The sequence below is a fragment of the Tasmannia lanceolata genome, unplaced genomic scaffold (genome assembly GCF_043159265.1).
Source record: "Tasmannia lanceolata isolate RefF3 unplaced genomic scaffold, GAP_Taslan_0.1 ptg000020l, whole genome shotgun sequence".
In the NCBI taxonomy this organism is placed as follows: domain Eukaryota; kingdom Viridiplantae; phylum Streptophyta; class Magnoliopsida; order Canellales; family Winteraceae; genus Tasmannia; species Tasmannia lanceolata.
In genome coordinates this window covers 13,965,053-13,982,312 of record NW_027518697.1, presented here as the reverse complement: position 1 = coordinate 13,982,312, position 17,260 = coordinate 13,965,053, and the positions used below count along the sequence as shown (strand labels likewise).

General features: G+C 39.3%; 2 long non-coding RNA genes across 2 annotated transcripts; one reads left to right on the top strand and one right to left on the bottom strand.

Moving 5' to 3' along the window:
• Window positions 1–781: 781 nt before the first annotated feature.
• LOC143854339 (uncharacterized) lies at window positions 782–9,401 on the bottom strand. The gene is made up of 2 exons (XR_013237485.1): window positions 8,964–9,401; window positions 782–1,142 (listed from the first exon to the last, which is right to left on the bottom strand). It is a non-coding gene; the product is annotated as an uncharacterized LOC143854339 (long non-coding RNA).
• A 697-nt stretch (window positions 9,402–10,098) lies between these two features.
• Window positions 10,099–14,726, top strand: LOC143855152 (uncharacterized). Its single transcript, XR_013237712.1, has 2 exons — window positions 10,099–10,424; window positions 14,403–14,726. It is a non-coding gene; the product is annotated as an uncharacterized LOC143855152 (long non-coding RNA).
• The last annotated feature ends 2,534 nt before the right edge of the window (window positions 14,727–17,260 follow it).

The following is a 17,260-nucleotide window of genomic DNA, read 5'->3' as shown; positions in this document are numbered from 1 at the left end:
TAAGGGTGATTCAAATGACATTTTAGCTCCCATAGATAAACAGGGTGTTTAAAATAAGGGAAACCCTCTGTAGAGGTACCCTACGCTCCATGGAATCCCCACTATAAAGAGCCACAAGTGAAAAAAATCAGTATCAATAAGATGATTCAACTAATGGAAGTGTTCTCTATTCATCACTTTCTCTTCCCCCGCCCCTTGTTCTGAGTGCAAAAAGAGTATACTCATAAATACACTGAAGGGGGTGGTCCGGGGAAGAAAAGGGGGAGAATAGAAAATTTCCCCTTTAACTAATCCCATCAATGAGGTCTGTCCGTCCATGAATGTGAAGCAGAGGGAATTTGTAGAACAGACTAAGTTGTAGATACCAATTGGACAGTCAGGGTCTGATTTTTAAGTTCGAAATAGGGGTCCCACATGGTTTGACGATCAAACCATTCAATTCTTACGACCCTGCTTAAATAGGCTGTTCCCAAAAAATTGTCTCTATAGAATGATCGATATGGTTTCTATAGTCTCAACCCTCTATGCACAGTATATCGGAAGGTTAGAATCATCATCTGGAGATTTTCGGTCAGGCTCAACAAATGAATGGTTTGGATCATTGTACCATATGGGCCACACTGGATTTTTGAAAAAAAAGTACTTCTAAAATCATGCAGCCCTCCATTGGATTATCAACAGTCCACTGAAGATCCAACCACTAGCAGGGTCCCACCTGCCCAAACAGGTTTTTTTGGAGGCGCTTAGAAAAAGCACTTCAACCAAGAATTACTCCCTGATCTGAGTTTGTAATCATAGTTTAGAAAGACCCAAGATTCAATCTACATCTGTTTTCAGAAAAATAAATGCAGTTGGATTCAACTTTCTAGTACAGAAACAGGCAAGTGAGAAACTGAAGATTTCCTATTATTCAACTAGACATATGAAGTGACACCAGAAACCCAAGACTCCAGATGAACCTACCTATTATTCAACTAGAATGAAGTGAAACACCATAAACCCAAGACTCCATATGAACCTACATACAGGATAACACTAAATGGAAGGCCTGTATATAAGAACTAAGATTATTGCAAACCTAAGAAGCTGCCTGAAAATCCATGTACTCCGGCCACACGTTGTTTATACGCGAACAAAGCTTTCTGCATCATGAAAAGCAAAAAGCTCACGTTAGATGATATAAAATAAGCTCACGGTTTGAATAATTCAGAAATAAAAGTCTCGAGTTCAAAAAAAAAAAAAAGCATGCTTGAATGGGACACATATATTTCTCTGGAAGATGTCGGAAGGATGGTTTTGGCAGTGGAAATGTGCTGCCTCTGCCATGGTTTTATGAAGGGAGCTGGAAGAACTGTGTTGGTGGTGGAGAATATTGCTGTTCTTGTTGAAACTGTTTTTCTTTTCTTTTTTTCCAGAAGTGTACTGTTTTTGCTTTTCAATTTTGCCTAGCTTTCGAGGCCATCTCACTCCCTTAATTTACTTTTCTGTTTTTAAGTTTATTAAAGTTTTGTTAAAGACTTTAAAAAAAAAAAAAAAAAAAAAAACTACAGTTACAGCCGAAAGCCAAAAATTAGGCCTTGAAGCTCTCGAGATCTAAAGCTCAATCCATGTGTAGGCATACCATTATGCCTAGGACGATAATATATCAATTCCATTTCTGTATGAGAATCATCAGAACTAAGTTCTGAGAGAAGGGAATAAAAAATCTCCAATCCGTTCTAGATAATGCTAGCCAACTAGTCCGCATCGCATTGAAACGTAACTGAATGGCCATTTACTCGAACACATCTCCTCAATCTCGTTGGTGAACCTCCAAGGGAAGCTAGCTCCCTGCTTCATCCATCGTATGCCATTAATAAAATCTCCTTCCACAATCAATGAATCTAAGTCACCTTCCTTTGCTAGGCGGATCTCGATCAATAAAGCCTTGACTTTCACTTCATCCGAGTCTCCTGTATCCAAGGGGCAAGAAAATGCTAAAATGGCTGAAAAAACCCGTGTGGGGTGGTGTGTGTGTGTGTGTGTGTGTGTGTGTGTGTGTGTGTGTGTGTGGTGGTGGTGGTGGTGGTGGGTGTGGTGTGTGGTGCGTGGTGCGCGCGCCGGGGGGGAATCCATAGAGGTCTCCGATACACCCCGAAAGGCAAACAGGGTATAAGTTTGAAAACCCTGATCCTGTTCCCTTCGTGAACTCTAAAGCGAATTCCTTAAAGAAAGTCGAAAGGCGCTTCATAATATCCCGTGAAATAGTACCAACCTGTTGGGTTCCATCTGCCAAAGCTAGCATCATATTTCTTTTCGATCACCATCCTCCATGTAAGCGATCTGTCCTCATCGAATCTCTAAAATCATTACTCTATCCAACACTTTGATTTGCTTGAATCCTAGATACCCGGCTCTTTTCTGTTTGCAAACCTACATCCACTTGAAAGAAAATTTATTTAAAGCTGCTCCAGCATCTTAGTAACTCTATAGGGCACTTAAAGATTGATGTGTAGTGAATCAGTAAATTACTCAAAGACAGATTTGATCACGGTGATCCTACCCCCCAAAGAAAGTGAGTTTTCTTCCAAGCCGACAAGCATTTCTAGGCCTTCTCTATATTGGATTGTAAAGAGACCGCAAAGGTCTTCCTCCACGTATGGGGTCACAAGTAAATGTTTGGCAACTTTCTAGGTCCGCGGCTGAGGATATTGACGAGTCTCTCCTGCTCATCTTCTCTTAGATGAATGGTCATTACAGTGGACTTATTAAAGTTCTTTCTCTGACCCGTCATTGCCTAATAACACCAGAGCACCCCTTTCAAATTCTTAATCTTGAATTCGTTTGCACTATTGAAGATCAATGTGTCGTCTACGTATTGAAATTCTCACCATCACCCCTGTGCGTCCCACTCTGAAGCCCTCGATAAGGCCACTGCTTTTGACTTTATTAATCATTCTGCTTAAAGTCTCTGCTACGATCAGGAACAGAAAATGAGAGCGGATCATCTTGAGACAGTCGGGAGGATTTGAAGAACCCATGGGGTGAGCCATTAATCATAATCAATCACCACACAGATGAAAGGCATCTATAAATCCACTTCCTCCGCCCAACTCCAAATCTCATCTTGTTCATCAGAAGATCAAGACACGCCCACATTACTCTGCCACAGGCTTTCTCTATATAAATCTTGCACACCACACACCTTTGATCTATGTGAGTATAATTCTATGGCCTAATTAGCGATCATAACCCCATCCAGAATTTGCCTTCATTGATTAAAGGATATATTTTTTCCCCAAAAACTTTCTTTAACATGCCATCCAATACTTTGGATAACAGCTTATACGCACATTCTACTAGACTGACAGGCTGAAAATCCGTCAATCAATCCGCCCCATCTTTCTTGGGATGATCACAATGAAAGTAGTGCATGTTCCTTTATTGAGGATAAGACGTTAATTCCTCGACCAGGTTCAACAAATCTTCTTTCACAGTATTCCAACATACCTGGAAGAAAGCTAAACAGAAGCTGTCGGAACCAGAAGCGCAGTCTTGCTCAAGTGAAGATGGGCAATTTCTGATTCCTTCTGAAAAGCTGCTTCCAAACCATCAATGTCCTTTTGAAGGTAATCCCAAGCCAATCGAAGGTAATCTCTTCCAGGGAGGGAAATCTTCTGCTCTCCAATGCATACACCATTTGATAGAAGCCCAAAATTTCTAAACTTACCTTATACTCGTCATCGCATCTTTCCCCGTTGATCATCAAGGATTCAATTCTATTGCGTCCTTTTGGCGATAACAATGCCACAGAAGTATGTAGTGTAGCCAGTTTCACCCTAGATCTCTGTTTCCACATGAGTTCTTCCTACAAAATCTTCCTACTATATTCTTCCTTAGCCTTCAACCTCTGAGAGCTCGCATTTTCTGACATGCTGACATGGTCCACACTTCCTCTTATCTCCTCCAACTCCTTGAGGGTCCTAGTAGCTCACCTTTCTTCTGGGGATCCTTTACTCTCTCTTCTCACGACTCCATCTTTGATGTTTCTCTTTCACAAATCTCAGCTTGTGGCCAATTCTGACATATGTCGGGCCAAACGCCTTCACTTCTGTCCACCACCCCAAGAGTCACTCGATCATACTAGGCTCCTCTGACCAAACAAGCTTGAACCAAAATGGAGACGAACCTTTCTTCTAGGAATCCTTTACTCTCCCTTCTCACGACTCCATCTCCGAAGTTTGTCTTTCACAAATCTTAGATTTTGTCCAATTCTAACATCCATCGGGCCAAACGCCCCTACTTCTCTCCACCTCCCCAAGAGTCTCTCGATCATACTAGGCTCCTCTGACCAAACAAGCTTGAACCAAATTGGTACGAACCCCAAGAATCTATTCTTGGGTCCAGAGCAATGAGGCGGTGAACCGAGACCGGTTTGAGCAACACAAATTGGAAAGGGTAAGGGAACTTCCATGCAGTGTTCTTTTTTCTTTTTTTTTGAAAAGATAATATATTAAAAGGGGCCGAGATGGACCACACGAGATAAACAGAGATACAAGAAATAATAAAACAGAACAGCAAAAATACATCAAACAAATCGCCCACTTCTCACGGAGGAAGGAAATCGAACCACTCCAACCCTTCCTTAAAAACTCCAGATCGAGCGAGGGAGTCCGCTTCCCCATTTGCTACGCGACGAATATGCTTACAGACGATGGAAGATTGCTCAATAAGATCATTAATTTCCTCAAAGTAGTTTTAAAATCGCCACGGAGGAGCCACTTGCCCCGATAACCATCCGATGACATTTGAAGAGTCTCCTTCCACAATTGTCCGATCATAAGAATCCAAACTGAGACGCTTAATCCCTTGATATGCTGCCCTTACTTCCGCTTCAGATGAATCAGATATTCCAATTGGTCCTGCGAAAGCCCACGACACTACCCCTCGGGAGTCCCTACAAAGCCCTCCGACCCCAGCTGGACCCGGATTCCCAAGATTTCCATGCAGTGTTCTTATCACCCTCCTTAGGCCAGTTCACCCTAGATCTCTGTTTCCACTTGAATTTTCCATACAGAATCAGCCTATTATATTCTTCCTTAGCCTTAAATCTCAGAGAGCTCGCATTTTCTGACAATGCCCTCACTTCAACTTATCTCCAACTACTTGAGGGTCCTTAGTAGCTCATCTTTACTCTTCTCACGACTCCATCTTTGGAGTTTGTCTTTCACAAATCCCAACTTTTGTCCACTTCTTACATCCATTGGACCAAACGCCCTCACTCTCTCCACCACCCAAAGAGTCTCTTGATCATCCTCGGCTCCTACGACCGAACAAGCTCGAACCAAAATGGAGACGGACCCCAAGGATCTATTCTTGGGTCCAGAGCAATGAGGCAGTGATCCGGACCGTTTTGAGGCTTTGAGCAATACAAATTGGAAAAGGTGAGGATAACAATCCATCCATACGAGCAAATGAGAACTACTACTGCTCTGATTCTGGGCCCACATGAAGCAAGACCCCAACAAGGGAAGGTCAACTAGATTGTTCCTTCAAAAAATTTCTGAAAAGGCACTCAAGAAATTCTTTCATAACCAGCACGTTCGTTGAAAAAGCGAATGGCGTTAAACCCATAGTTTTAAATTTCGTCCGAAATCCGAAATTTCGGCTGAAATATTTCGGTTTCAGTCATTGAATCGAAAAAAGAAAAAATACAGGATTTCGCCAAAGTTTTGGGGAAATTTCGTTTTTCACGCTTATTTACAAAAAATTTACCAAAATCTTAAAGATTTCAACGGGAATTTAAACATTTCCATGGAAATTTCCACCAAACTATATTATATATTTCGATGGAAATTAAAAAACAAAGACACACTTACCTGGAAGGATTTTTTCCGTGTCGACACGAACACGGGTATGGACATGTGTCGACACGGACTTAGACACGGTTGTCCATTTCTGCAGATAAATTGTCATATTTTATTTTTTTAACTTAATTAGGGGAAGTGACCAAAAAAGAGACCTTTTTGCCCAAATATCGGTAGCGCAGGGGAAAGTTCTAAATGACCAAAAGAGAGTGTCAGGTACGGACTTTTTTCACCATCATCTTTTCCCCCCTGCCCTAAGTTACTTTTACATGTTACCTTTTCACCTTGGGGTGCCTTTCACCTTTTACTTCCCTCTGTCACCTTTCATCCGCCATTGCCATCACCTTCAAAAAAGCTCGACAACAGCCCCATCCGCCATTAGGTACACTCTCCACTCTCACTCCCTCTCTCTCTCTCCTCTCTAGTGCAGAGGAAAACCAGTGCGTAGAGGGAGGGAAAGTTCTAGTGTGAACGTGACCTTTTTGAACCACTATCTAGACTTCTTTTGAACCACTATTTAGAACTATTTGAACCAAGACTGACCTCTTTGAACCACTACATTTGAAACACTATTTAGACCAATATGAACTACTAATTAGACCTATTTAAACCCTCTGACACTTAGACGAATTTAGTGGTTCAGAGGGTCTAAATAGTGGTTTAAACTGTCAACATAGGTCTAATAATGCTTCAGAGGGTCTAAATAGTCGTTAAAACTGTCTAAATAGGTCTAATAGTGGTTCAGAGGGTCTAAATAGGTGTTCAAACCGTCGAATAAGTCTAATAAAAAATAAGAACTCATATAATATTAATAAATTAGGGTCCAAATAGTGGTTCAAACTGTCTAAATAGTCCAATGGAAAAAAAGGGGCGGTAATGCACGAGGCTTCTGCCATTGCAGGGTCTGGGGAGGGCTAGATGTACGCAGCCTTACCCCTGTTTCTGTGACTCGAACCCGTGATCACCAGGTTAGAATAGAGCAACCTAATAAGTAATAGAAAACCATTCGATATCGTAATAAGAATTGTTTGCTAAAAAACTTGACACATACAAATCATCTATTTATCATCCAAACCCATGCATATTGGATGATAATCTTAAACAAATGACAAATATCAATCATAAAAGACCGAAATCTCTGGTGTTGTCCTCATTGTAGTCGGTCTCCCACCTCGATGTAAGTAATCCTCTCAAGCACATGCATTGTGCTTGACTAGTTCGATTCGTTCGAACTCCTACTCCTCTTTCTTCTCCCTTCCAATGTGAGGGATTTCAAAGGTTTCTTATATATAGAAAGGAAATGAGGTCTTTCGAAAGAAAGTCCTATTTTCTTTTATACAAAACTTAATTTGGATAAATCGCATGAACCGTACGATTTATGATCAAATCGTAAGATTCAATCGAAAATCGTGAGATTAATCATACAAATTAAGATTCAATCATAAGATTTTCAAAACAATGGTGCAGATCAAATTCAATTTTGACGAGAGAAATAGTGTTGCGCATTCGATTAACACTTCTACCCTGGCAACTTTTTTTTTTTTTGGTTTTTTTTCTTTGGGGGGGGGGAGGGGGTATTTCTATCTTCTGCAACAAAAGTTATGGAAATGTGAAATAGTGTTAAACTTGTATCTAAGTTTTTTTCTTACTTTTTTTTAATGGAAACTTATATCTAAGTTTGACCTTCATAAGGTACGGATTGAATGTGACTTCATTAACATCATATGTTCACTCAAGGGGGAATCCCTCACTCCTTGGCAGTTTAGGATCTATCCTAGGAAAATGAGGGATACTCCACCAAAATTTGAATGTCGATTCTCACTTCATCACATAGGAAACAATCAGCCAGATTCTTAGGCAAAAAAGTTACTAAAGAAGCAAGAATGTTCATTGTCCAATAAATTGCGTTGGATGTAAAGGTTGAAGAAAATAGAGTTACTTGATCAACGATCCCACTTTTCAATGCTTTGTAAATGAGATGACTTCAATAAGCGACATATATCGAGCGATGAGCAATATAGAATGTACAATTCAGACAAATTCAAAACACAGATGATCAAATATTTCATTTATTTAGTGGAAAGACAGATCGTTTAAAACGGGGACGTTGCAAGAATCAAACTCAAGACCTGTTGTGCCCGTAACAAGAATCATACTGCTAGACCAAAACACGCTAGCCAAATTACAGGTTGATATCATAGAACATAAGATTCAATCAATCTCTCAGAAGATCCAAAAATCATACAACTGAACCAAAACACTCTTATTAAATTATGGGTTGATGATTAAACAAAAAAATTCAATAAAACTCTCAAAAAGATCCTCAACCTTGAGTACATGAAAGACCTTGGAAAAACAGACTACAGCAACAATCTTTCTTAAACAGATGGGAATGAAAATTAATATTTGATTCATGCTTGTTCCAGCAGCACTCTTTACTTACTCATGCTACTACATCTTCAAATCATGGAGCATATTATCATTTCCAATGTGATCGATTAAACTTATAAACCCATGCAGACTCTTTGTATCAGTAATTGCAATATAGAAATCAAAATCTATGGCCACCTATCTCAATCTTCGACAACTTAACGTTTATTCCCTACATTTCCAAAGTTTTTGTAAGGATTCCCCTTTTTCCCATATTCGCATAGAGTAATCTACCATTAGATCACCGCGTTTCTTTAAGACCACTCCCCTTCCCAAAAAATAAATAAATACATAAACAGCTCATTCAATTGAAAATCGAAACCCTAGTTCAGTATTCAACAATTTAACATTCGTTCCCTAAATTTCACAGCTCATTCAAATGAAAAATTGAAACCCTTTAGTCTTCAACAATTTACCATTCGTTCCATAAATTCCCAAAGTTCTTCTAAGAATTCCCCCTTAACCCATATTCGCAGAGAAAGAATATCAACCGCCTTTCTTTAAAAATCCCACCAAAAAAAGAAAGAATAAAAGATCGCATTCAATTGAAAATTGAAACCCTAGATCCAGATAATACTGCAAAATCATATCAAACAAACTGTAGAACGAAGACAAACTGCAATGAAAAAATCAAAAGGAGAAAATAACCCTAACCCTAATTTAAGAAAGTAGGGCTGAGGATCGGACCTGAAAGGGGGAGAGGAACACTAGTTGGTGGTGGGCTTCTTCTTCTTGTTGGGGTGGTCCTCGGGGCAGTACATCAAGGAAGCAATCATGGCTCCTGGTAATACTATATATTCTGCCAAGGTCGCGAGTTTTGCCACTAATGGCTCTCCACTCATAAACAACCCTCCTCTCATAATCCGAGCTCTCATATACCCCATCTCTCTCTCTCTGAATCTCTCTCTATCTCTCTTAGAAATGCTCCGTGAAGTATTTAAAGGGAGGAATAGAAAATGAAAGGTAGGTGGAAAGAACCAAAACAAGTAGGCGGCGATTTCAGCGCCCAATATCGTGTAGAGAACGGATACGATGAAAGTTCACTTTCATCAAATTCGCACCCACTTTAAGATAATTCGCACCCTGTACGTGAGAAAGCGTTAAAGTCTGCCACATACCTCACGTTCAATTCAAGCGGTGCGAATTATCCTACAGGGGTGCGAATTTATCACCTCCCCAGTTTTTTTATGTGAGATTATAGAGTGGACTACCGTGCATGCAACCAAAAAAATCAGTGGGCCCACATTATTTGGGTGATCCAAACCATTCTTTTGTTGGGCCTGACGTGGTTAGGTTGTTGGCAGAAAATCATCTCCATAGGATGGTCCCACAAAGGAATGGTTTGTATCACCTAAACAAGTGGCCCCCACTATATATTTGGACTGCATCCATGGCCATCCACCAGTTTAAGAGTTTTTATACGGTGTAAGTGTGAATGGTTTGAGTATTTTAGACAAAAGTAATGTACGGCCCACACCAGAAGATTATCCGAACCATCTATTTGATGAGCCGCAATGTAAATAGGTTGTATCCTAAAAATAATTCATGAGTTATGTGCGACCTTAAAATACCTACCAAGTTGAAGAGAACGTTTTATAAGAGAGCTGTGTGGCCAGCCATGTTGTACGGCTCAAAATATTGGGCACCAAGAAGCAGCCTGAGCATGAGATGGTAGGGCTACAAGAAGCAGCGTGTGCATAAGATGGTTGGAGTGTAGAGAAGATGCGAATGCTTAGATGGATGTGCGGCCAGGCAAGGCTAAATAGAATAAAAAATGAAGACATCCATAATAATGGGGGTGGCACCAATTGGGAGAAGATAAGAGAGCACCGCTTAAGATGGTTTGGGCATATCCAACATAGTCCTTCAATGCTCAGCGAAGAAGTGACTCGTGCCACTAGATCAACGGTCGTTAAAGTTACCAAATGGCTGCACATGCTCTCTCTGTTTATCTTCTTTAACTAAAACTCTGAAGCCCTATTTTTCTCTCATTCTCACATTTCTTGTTGGGACTGCTTTTGCAACCATGACGACCCTCTCTTCCGCTTTAGTTCTAGGGTTCCAACGGTCGAATTTCAGAACTGAAACTCCATCCATTTCCATGCACAGACCCCCAGGAAAGATCATCGCTACTCATTCGAGCTTAAGGTAACTCAAAACTTTTTTTTTTTTTTTTTGGCATTTGGGTTTGTTGTCTGATTTTGGGATTTTGCACTAGTTCTGATTTCAGCCCTTGTGTTCGTCGATACTTTTTTTTTACCCTTAGGTTCTGATTGGATTGCAGGAAAATCATGTCTAAAAGAATTTTTTTTTCATGGGAATTTTTTTTCTTTGCATGATTTAGACGGAAATGAAATGATTATGACTAATTAAGACAGATATTATCATAAATTGAAGGTCATCTAAGTGGAAATTGAATTGGGTTGTTTTGAAGTAATTATTTTGCGTGTAAAAAAAGTAGGAAATTTTAGAAATATTTTTCCTTAACTTTTTCAAAAAATTCCTGCAATCCAACAGGGCATTAGATTAAAAAAAATCCAGTTTGGGGATAAATATGGACAAAAGAACACCAAATTCAAAATTAGAAAAGATGTTTATAAAACTCGACTGTTCAACCTGCAGTCTGTAGAGTAGAGTCGCTGTTTAACTGATTGGTTTTATGAAAAACTCAATATGTGTCTAATAGCCCTATGGGAGATTTGGTTGGAAATCCTGGTATTCGAGCACTTCATAGTTTATATAGTCAGTTGCATACAAGATTATGACATGATGAAGCATGTCTTTTTTATGTTCTTTTCTATGGAAATTCTTAGCAAGATAAATGATGGGCAAAAAATTAGGTGGGAGGATTGGGTGGGAAATGATATGAAAATCATGAGAAGTTCTTCCACATTTAAAAGATCAGAGCTGAAATGCATATGCAATTTCTGAGATGTCTTGACTTTTTATTTGACCATTTCATTAGTCGATTACTGTACAGTAGGCCAATATAGACAAGAAATAGGTTCAAAAGTAGGAGAAAATAAGGAGCAATGAGAGACGTATAAGAGATAAAGAGATTGCTTTTCCTTTTATTGTTCTTTCTCCTTCTCCTTTCGTCTGTACTTTGGAGTCGACCATCTCGGTCTTCTCCTTTCTATTTGAATGAATTGCTACTATTCAAAAAAAAAAAAAAAAGGGAGAGAGAGAGAGAGAGAGAGAAGAACAAAAACACGGGTATTGCTAAAAACATTAACAAGTTGATCATTCGATTATACATGCGGCAAATACACTTGACCAGAGGCATCTCTCTCTCTCTCTCTCTCTCTCTCTCTCTCTCTCTCTCTCTCTCTCTCTCTCTCTCTCTCTCTCTCTCTCTCTCTCTCTCTAAGATAACGTGTCTATCAACCTCGATGTATTTGGTCTTCTCACACTGGACTAGATTATGAGCAAGAACATCCCTTAGTTATAAATAATTGCATAATGCCCCTATCCCAACAAATACGAGACTTCATGTTGATGTAATTCACTATGTGGTGCTCTTGTTTCAGTGTATGCAACGCCATAAAATTTTGGTGTTACTATTTACTTGATTTAGCAAACATCGAAGATTCGTGAGAAAATATTTAGGATTTTGACCTTTCAAAACACAAATTTTCTCAGATAAGTTGTGTAAGTTCGAAATTTGTTGAAAGTGGAAGTGCAAAGGCCAGCTTTGTAGATAATTATGTAAAGATTGTCCAGAAAAACAAGAAGGAAAAGTTTGGAGAGAATGATTCTTCCTCAGTTTTCTGGCAATGCTTTGGGGCAGTGGAAAAACCTGGTATGAGCAGACTCTTTTTTTTTTGTTACTCGATTCGATTCAAATTCCAAAGTTACTCGAGTCTTAGGGTGTAGAAGCCTGCCGACAGTCTGAAAATTTGTGTTTGTAGCCATACTGATTTATGCTTTTGTTCAATGGTTTTTTCCATTGTCTCCTTAATTTAATTTAAATCCAAAAAGCTCCCATTTCCTGGTCAAATTTTTTTTTTTTGTTGAAATCTTCTGTGTGTATCACTAGAATTTCAAACTGAAACCTACCATTGCATCTGCAAGTTTATGTATCTTAGATAAACCCTGGTTTCCTGATTCGTGGCCTTATGATCCACAGTTTCCTCATCCTTCTTTGTCATCCTTCTCAAATCCAAGTATTCATATGTTCTCTAGTGCAGTGTCCATTTCCAAAGAATTGGCTCTCTCTTTTCTATATCTTCTATGTTACCGAGTGATGTTTTCTGAGATTGGTTTCCCGAGATCATTATTTTATTTATACTGTCCACTCAAAATTAGATCAAAATTAGATCAGGTTCCACTTCCCACTTCCCACTTCCCACTTCTACATGCAGGCACTGCGGAATTAGTTCAATTTCATGGTTAACTTCAGATTTAACTACACCAATTAAAGCTAAGTTCCTGCCACTTGATATTAAAATAATACCAGGCGTTAAAACATAGTTTTATTATTATTATTAATTTCTAATTACTTTTTTTTAATGATAATTTCCAATTACTTCTACAATATAAAACTTTCAGATACAGATAAGCTGTATGATACACAGATCCATACCCATATTGTTTCATGTCCAACATGGATACCTGACGGATTGGAAGGATCTGTCTACCGTAAGGCTATATTTATTTCAGCCATGTTGATTATTCATATAGGATAGCTCCTTCCCCAGTCAAATCGATGAACTCGTATATGTCTAAAGCTTGCTGTCATTATTTACATTGCAACATTGAAGTGCCGTGCTAAATATTGAGATAATACTAATGCAGTCCAAAACTGGTTTTCCATTGTCGACCAAAGCACCACATGTTTTCCTTTCTCTTTTCTTTTGGATCACAGAAGCACAACATTGAGAGTTACTGAGGCAATATCCATTACCCGGTACTCTTATCAACTCTAGGACTCAATTTAATCATTTTCCATTTCTTTTCCTTGTCCAACATGCCATTTTCCATCTCAGTTTTGCCGATCTCTTCTTGGGTGAAGCTTATGGAAATCAATATACTGCATTATAAGATGTTATTGTTTCTGTATAATCTCCCCAACATCAATGTGAAGTTGCATACAGTGATTATTTCACAAGTCATAATTCATGCCTCGCACCTGCCCATGATCTTGTCCAATGTTTTTTTTATTCAACTCGAAAATTCCGATTACATCGTTACCTTTGGTAGCTTATATCATAAATCCATAACCTTTTTCTGCCTCTGCCTTTTCCAATCTCCTTGCCCATTATAACTGTTCCATTACAAACCACGCCCCCCCCCCCCCCCCCCCCCCCCCCCCACCCACCCCCCAACCACCACCTCCCCATCAATTGAAATGAATGGGAGGATGTTTGCGAATAAGAGATCACAAGGAGGGTGGCGTGCTTTCCTTTTCGGAGCCAAAAGGCAGGAAGTATTCGAATGAAGCAGAGGCTTGTTCTTTACTAACCGGGTTAAAACTTTGTATTGGAGATCTTGGTGGCAATCTTGTCTTGGAGGTTTATTCATCTAATGTTATTTTGCAGGCAAAGAAGCTCTCCCTGGCCCGTTGAGTTTAGCTGTATATCCTTGATTAGATTTCTGAAATCTGTAACTGATTTTTCCTTTCATTTGTTTTTCATATCCTCCACTTGCTCTCCAAGGGAGGAATGACCGGGGATTCTTAGTGTGTGTGTGTGTTTTGAGGGGGGGGGGGGGGGGGGGGGGGAGATCTCTGCCCCCTTTGTAGCTTGTTTTTTCTTCTTCTCTGCTTGTTTATTATAGGTCCTTAATTGCTTATAGCGTAGGAATTTCTAGTTTCCAACTATCCATCTGTGCTCGGCTTATTAATTATTTCCGTCGAAAGAAACACTCCTTTCATTGCCCTGTGAATTACTGTCTCCCCCTCATTTCATTGAAACTTTCATGCCTTAATGAGCCGACTCCAACATATTCTGATCTGTTGATGCAGAAACTACTTAAAACCCAAAAGATTGAACAGTGTTATGCATTTGTCTGACACAGTTGTGGATCAATCAGTGTTCCTTATAACAGTGGCATCTTTTAAACTAAAAATTACTGCATGTAAACATGTATCTATGTTGCAGTACATTTCATGGGGTTCTGTTTCAGGTTTTGGACTGTCAAAGGCTCACAACAGAGGCGGACACTGCCTATTGTATTCGTCTCAGACGGCAATCCTCCCGACCAGGATACCCTCGGAGAGAAGACCAACAGTGGTGGCCAAGGTCCCCCACTCCTGACCATTTTGGCTGGGATTGTAGTCTTTCTCTTCATATGCTGGATTGTAGTGTCCATAGTCATGTGGCTTATTGGTTTAATTTTCAATGTACCGGCGTCTTAGAACTCTTCAGCTCCTTGTCTTCTGTCTCTGTGACATTACATACAAATTTAACTGGTTAGAAGCATGAAAGCTATGCGCTCTTCGCCGTTCAACTCTACAGCTCTTGTTTGATCTTTAAGCGCAAGAACTCTTGTTGAATCAGATCCGAGTGCAATCACTGAATCTCTCACTGCACCACCATTGAATTTCAGCATTTGTTTAGGTTTGTAGAATTTGGAAGGCTCTGTTTCTTTAAATTTAAAATGGGTAAAGATCTGTGTAAAACAAATTGTGTGCCCAAATTTTGAGTGGGAAATGGGCGTAAAATTTACATCCATTTTTAGTGGGAACTGAGTGTAAAAAAAATTATGACGTTCTTTTAGTGGGAAATGGGCGTAAAACAAATTTTACATACATTGTTAGTGGAAAATGGGCTTAAAATTTGTTCACGCCCATTTTATGTCGAAAGAAAATGGAATTTTCATCACGAGTGAACAAACGAAGCACATGTTCCCATCCTTTTGAACTCTCGTTAGGCACGTATTACACTAAATCTTTTTTGTAGGTAAGCTGGGATTGGACCTCCGACCTCTAAGTTGCATAACAAAGCCTTACCATTGAGCTACAGGTTCAATCCCAAAGAGAGGGGCTCAACACGAGGGCTTATTGACTTGCCAGGAGGTCACCAATTCTATTACTATTTTTGTCTAAGCATGCTTAACTTCGGAGTTCTGATGGGTGTGGGTGTACTGTAGGATTACACTCTCCGCTTCCTCACTTGGGTTGTTTTTTACGCACAAAAGCGTTGAGGAAATATTGCAGGATTTCACTCTTCACTTCTGCACTTTTGTTGTTGTTGATGCACAAAAGTGGTGAGGAAGTGTTGCATGCAAGAACTCCATTCAGTCTGATCTTGTGAGGGAGATGGTACTGGTACTTGTTTTGATAATGATACTAACGTCTTTAACAGTTTTCTGATTGTGTTTTAATGGCTCTGGCAATTGAGAATGTTTTTGAAGTTTAAAACAAAAGAGTTTTAAATCATCTTTGTATGTTGTTGATTAGTGAAACCACTCCTACTTTTTAGGGGCCTAATTAAAATTGATTTCGTAAGTTTGGTGTGGACGGATGGGAGGACTGAGTTCTCTCCCTCCAATAAAATCCTGGTTGCCCTTTTGTCACACAATTGGGTCGGGTTTGGGTTGGTTTAAATTCATTGTATTTTAGCAAAGGCTCAATCTGAGCTATGAGATTCCAACAGCAGTCATATTTCGAATCACCTCATGTTCGAGATGTGTTGTACTGGAGTATCTATGTCATCGTGGCCTCGGAGAGTTATTCGTGCATCATTCTCCAAGGTCGTGCATCGATTTGTATTTGGGCCATCGGTTTGTAAATAATGACTAATAACGTTCTATGCAAATACTTTGTTGAAGGTATTTGGATGGACTACAAGAATTTTAAGGAAAAGTTTGGTTAGGATTTTTTTTATCCAGTATTTCATGCATTTTCATTACAGTTAGGGCTCTTATAATTAATATTATCAGTGGCTTTATTTTTATATAAAATATTAGAATCTATAAAGTATCAGAAAAAAAAAACTATCGCCCAGATTTTCTCAAAGTTTCACCGTCCTTTATCACCACGTTTTACATTTTATTTCATTCTTAGCATTTAATGCTTTTAATACCGATAGATAAAGAGAGTAGGAAGAGAGAGATGGGCATTACACTTGTGTCTTAAAAAGAAGGACGTAAGGCTTACACTTTTCATTTCAAAGAGAGATGACCGGTGACTGCCCACAACATCTAATGCTCTTAGACGAGAGCCACAGGAGGATGGGTGTATTGTTAAGGCTCTTTCACTACCGTCTTTTCTCTTCCTTCTCCTGTTTTGTGCCAACATATAGTAAATATATACCCCAAACAACATTTTCTAGAAGGGAAATGATATCCCCCCCCCCCACACACACACTAGATAAAATCCCCACTTTAATGGTTTATGTGAGAATGGTTCACTGCTTGAGGATAAATTCACCCTTGTAACGTTTTTCTTTGCCTTTAAAACTCAATGAATAATGTTAAAGGGTCCCATTATATATTTATATCCGCCAGGAGGGGGGGTATCATTCCCCTTTCTAGAAAGGTACTTTCTTATATCTTATATCACTTAGATTTTTCTATTTCTCTTTATTAACTATTAGAAATAAAAGATTGTGAATTATCATAGGAACAATGTCGGTTCTTGATCTAGCAATAAGATATTATGAGAAATTATATGATGGCCGACCACATTGAAGTCCCGTCAATGTGGCAGCAGCATTTTGAAAATGTGCGCTGCTGTTGGATAAAAAAATCAAGGGCAGTGCCGTTTTGACAGTACTTAACGGTCGGGCACCATATAAAAACTCAGGATATAAAAGCTTATAAATTCATGTAGCATTAATTACGAGAGCCCCAAATGTATTTGATCACATATGAAAAGGAGTAACTTGAACCACCACAGTTCAAGTTCAAGCTCTAATATTTTCCCTTCAATCCAAACCGGGTGTTAGTAGAAGTGGTGATGACATCTATGAAATAATGCCTAGTCGCATTGTTTTCACGAGAATTGCATGATGTGGCCGTACAAATCCTTATTTTCCAAA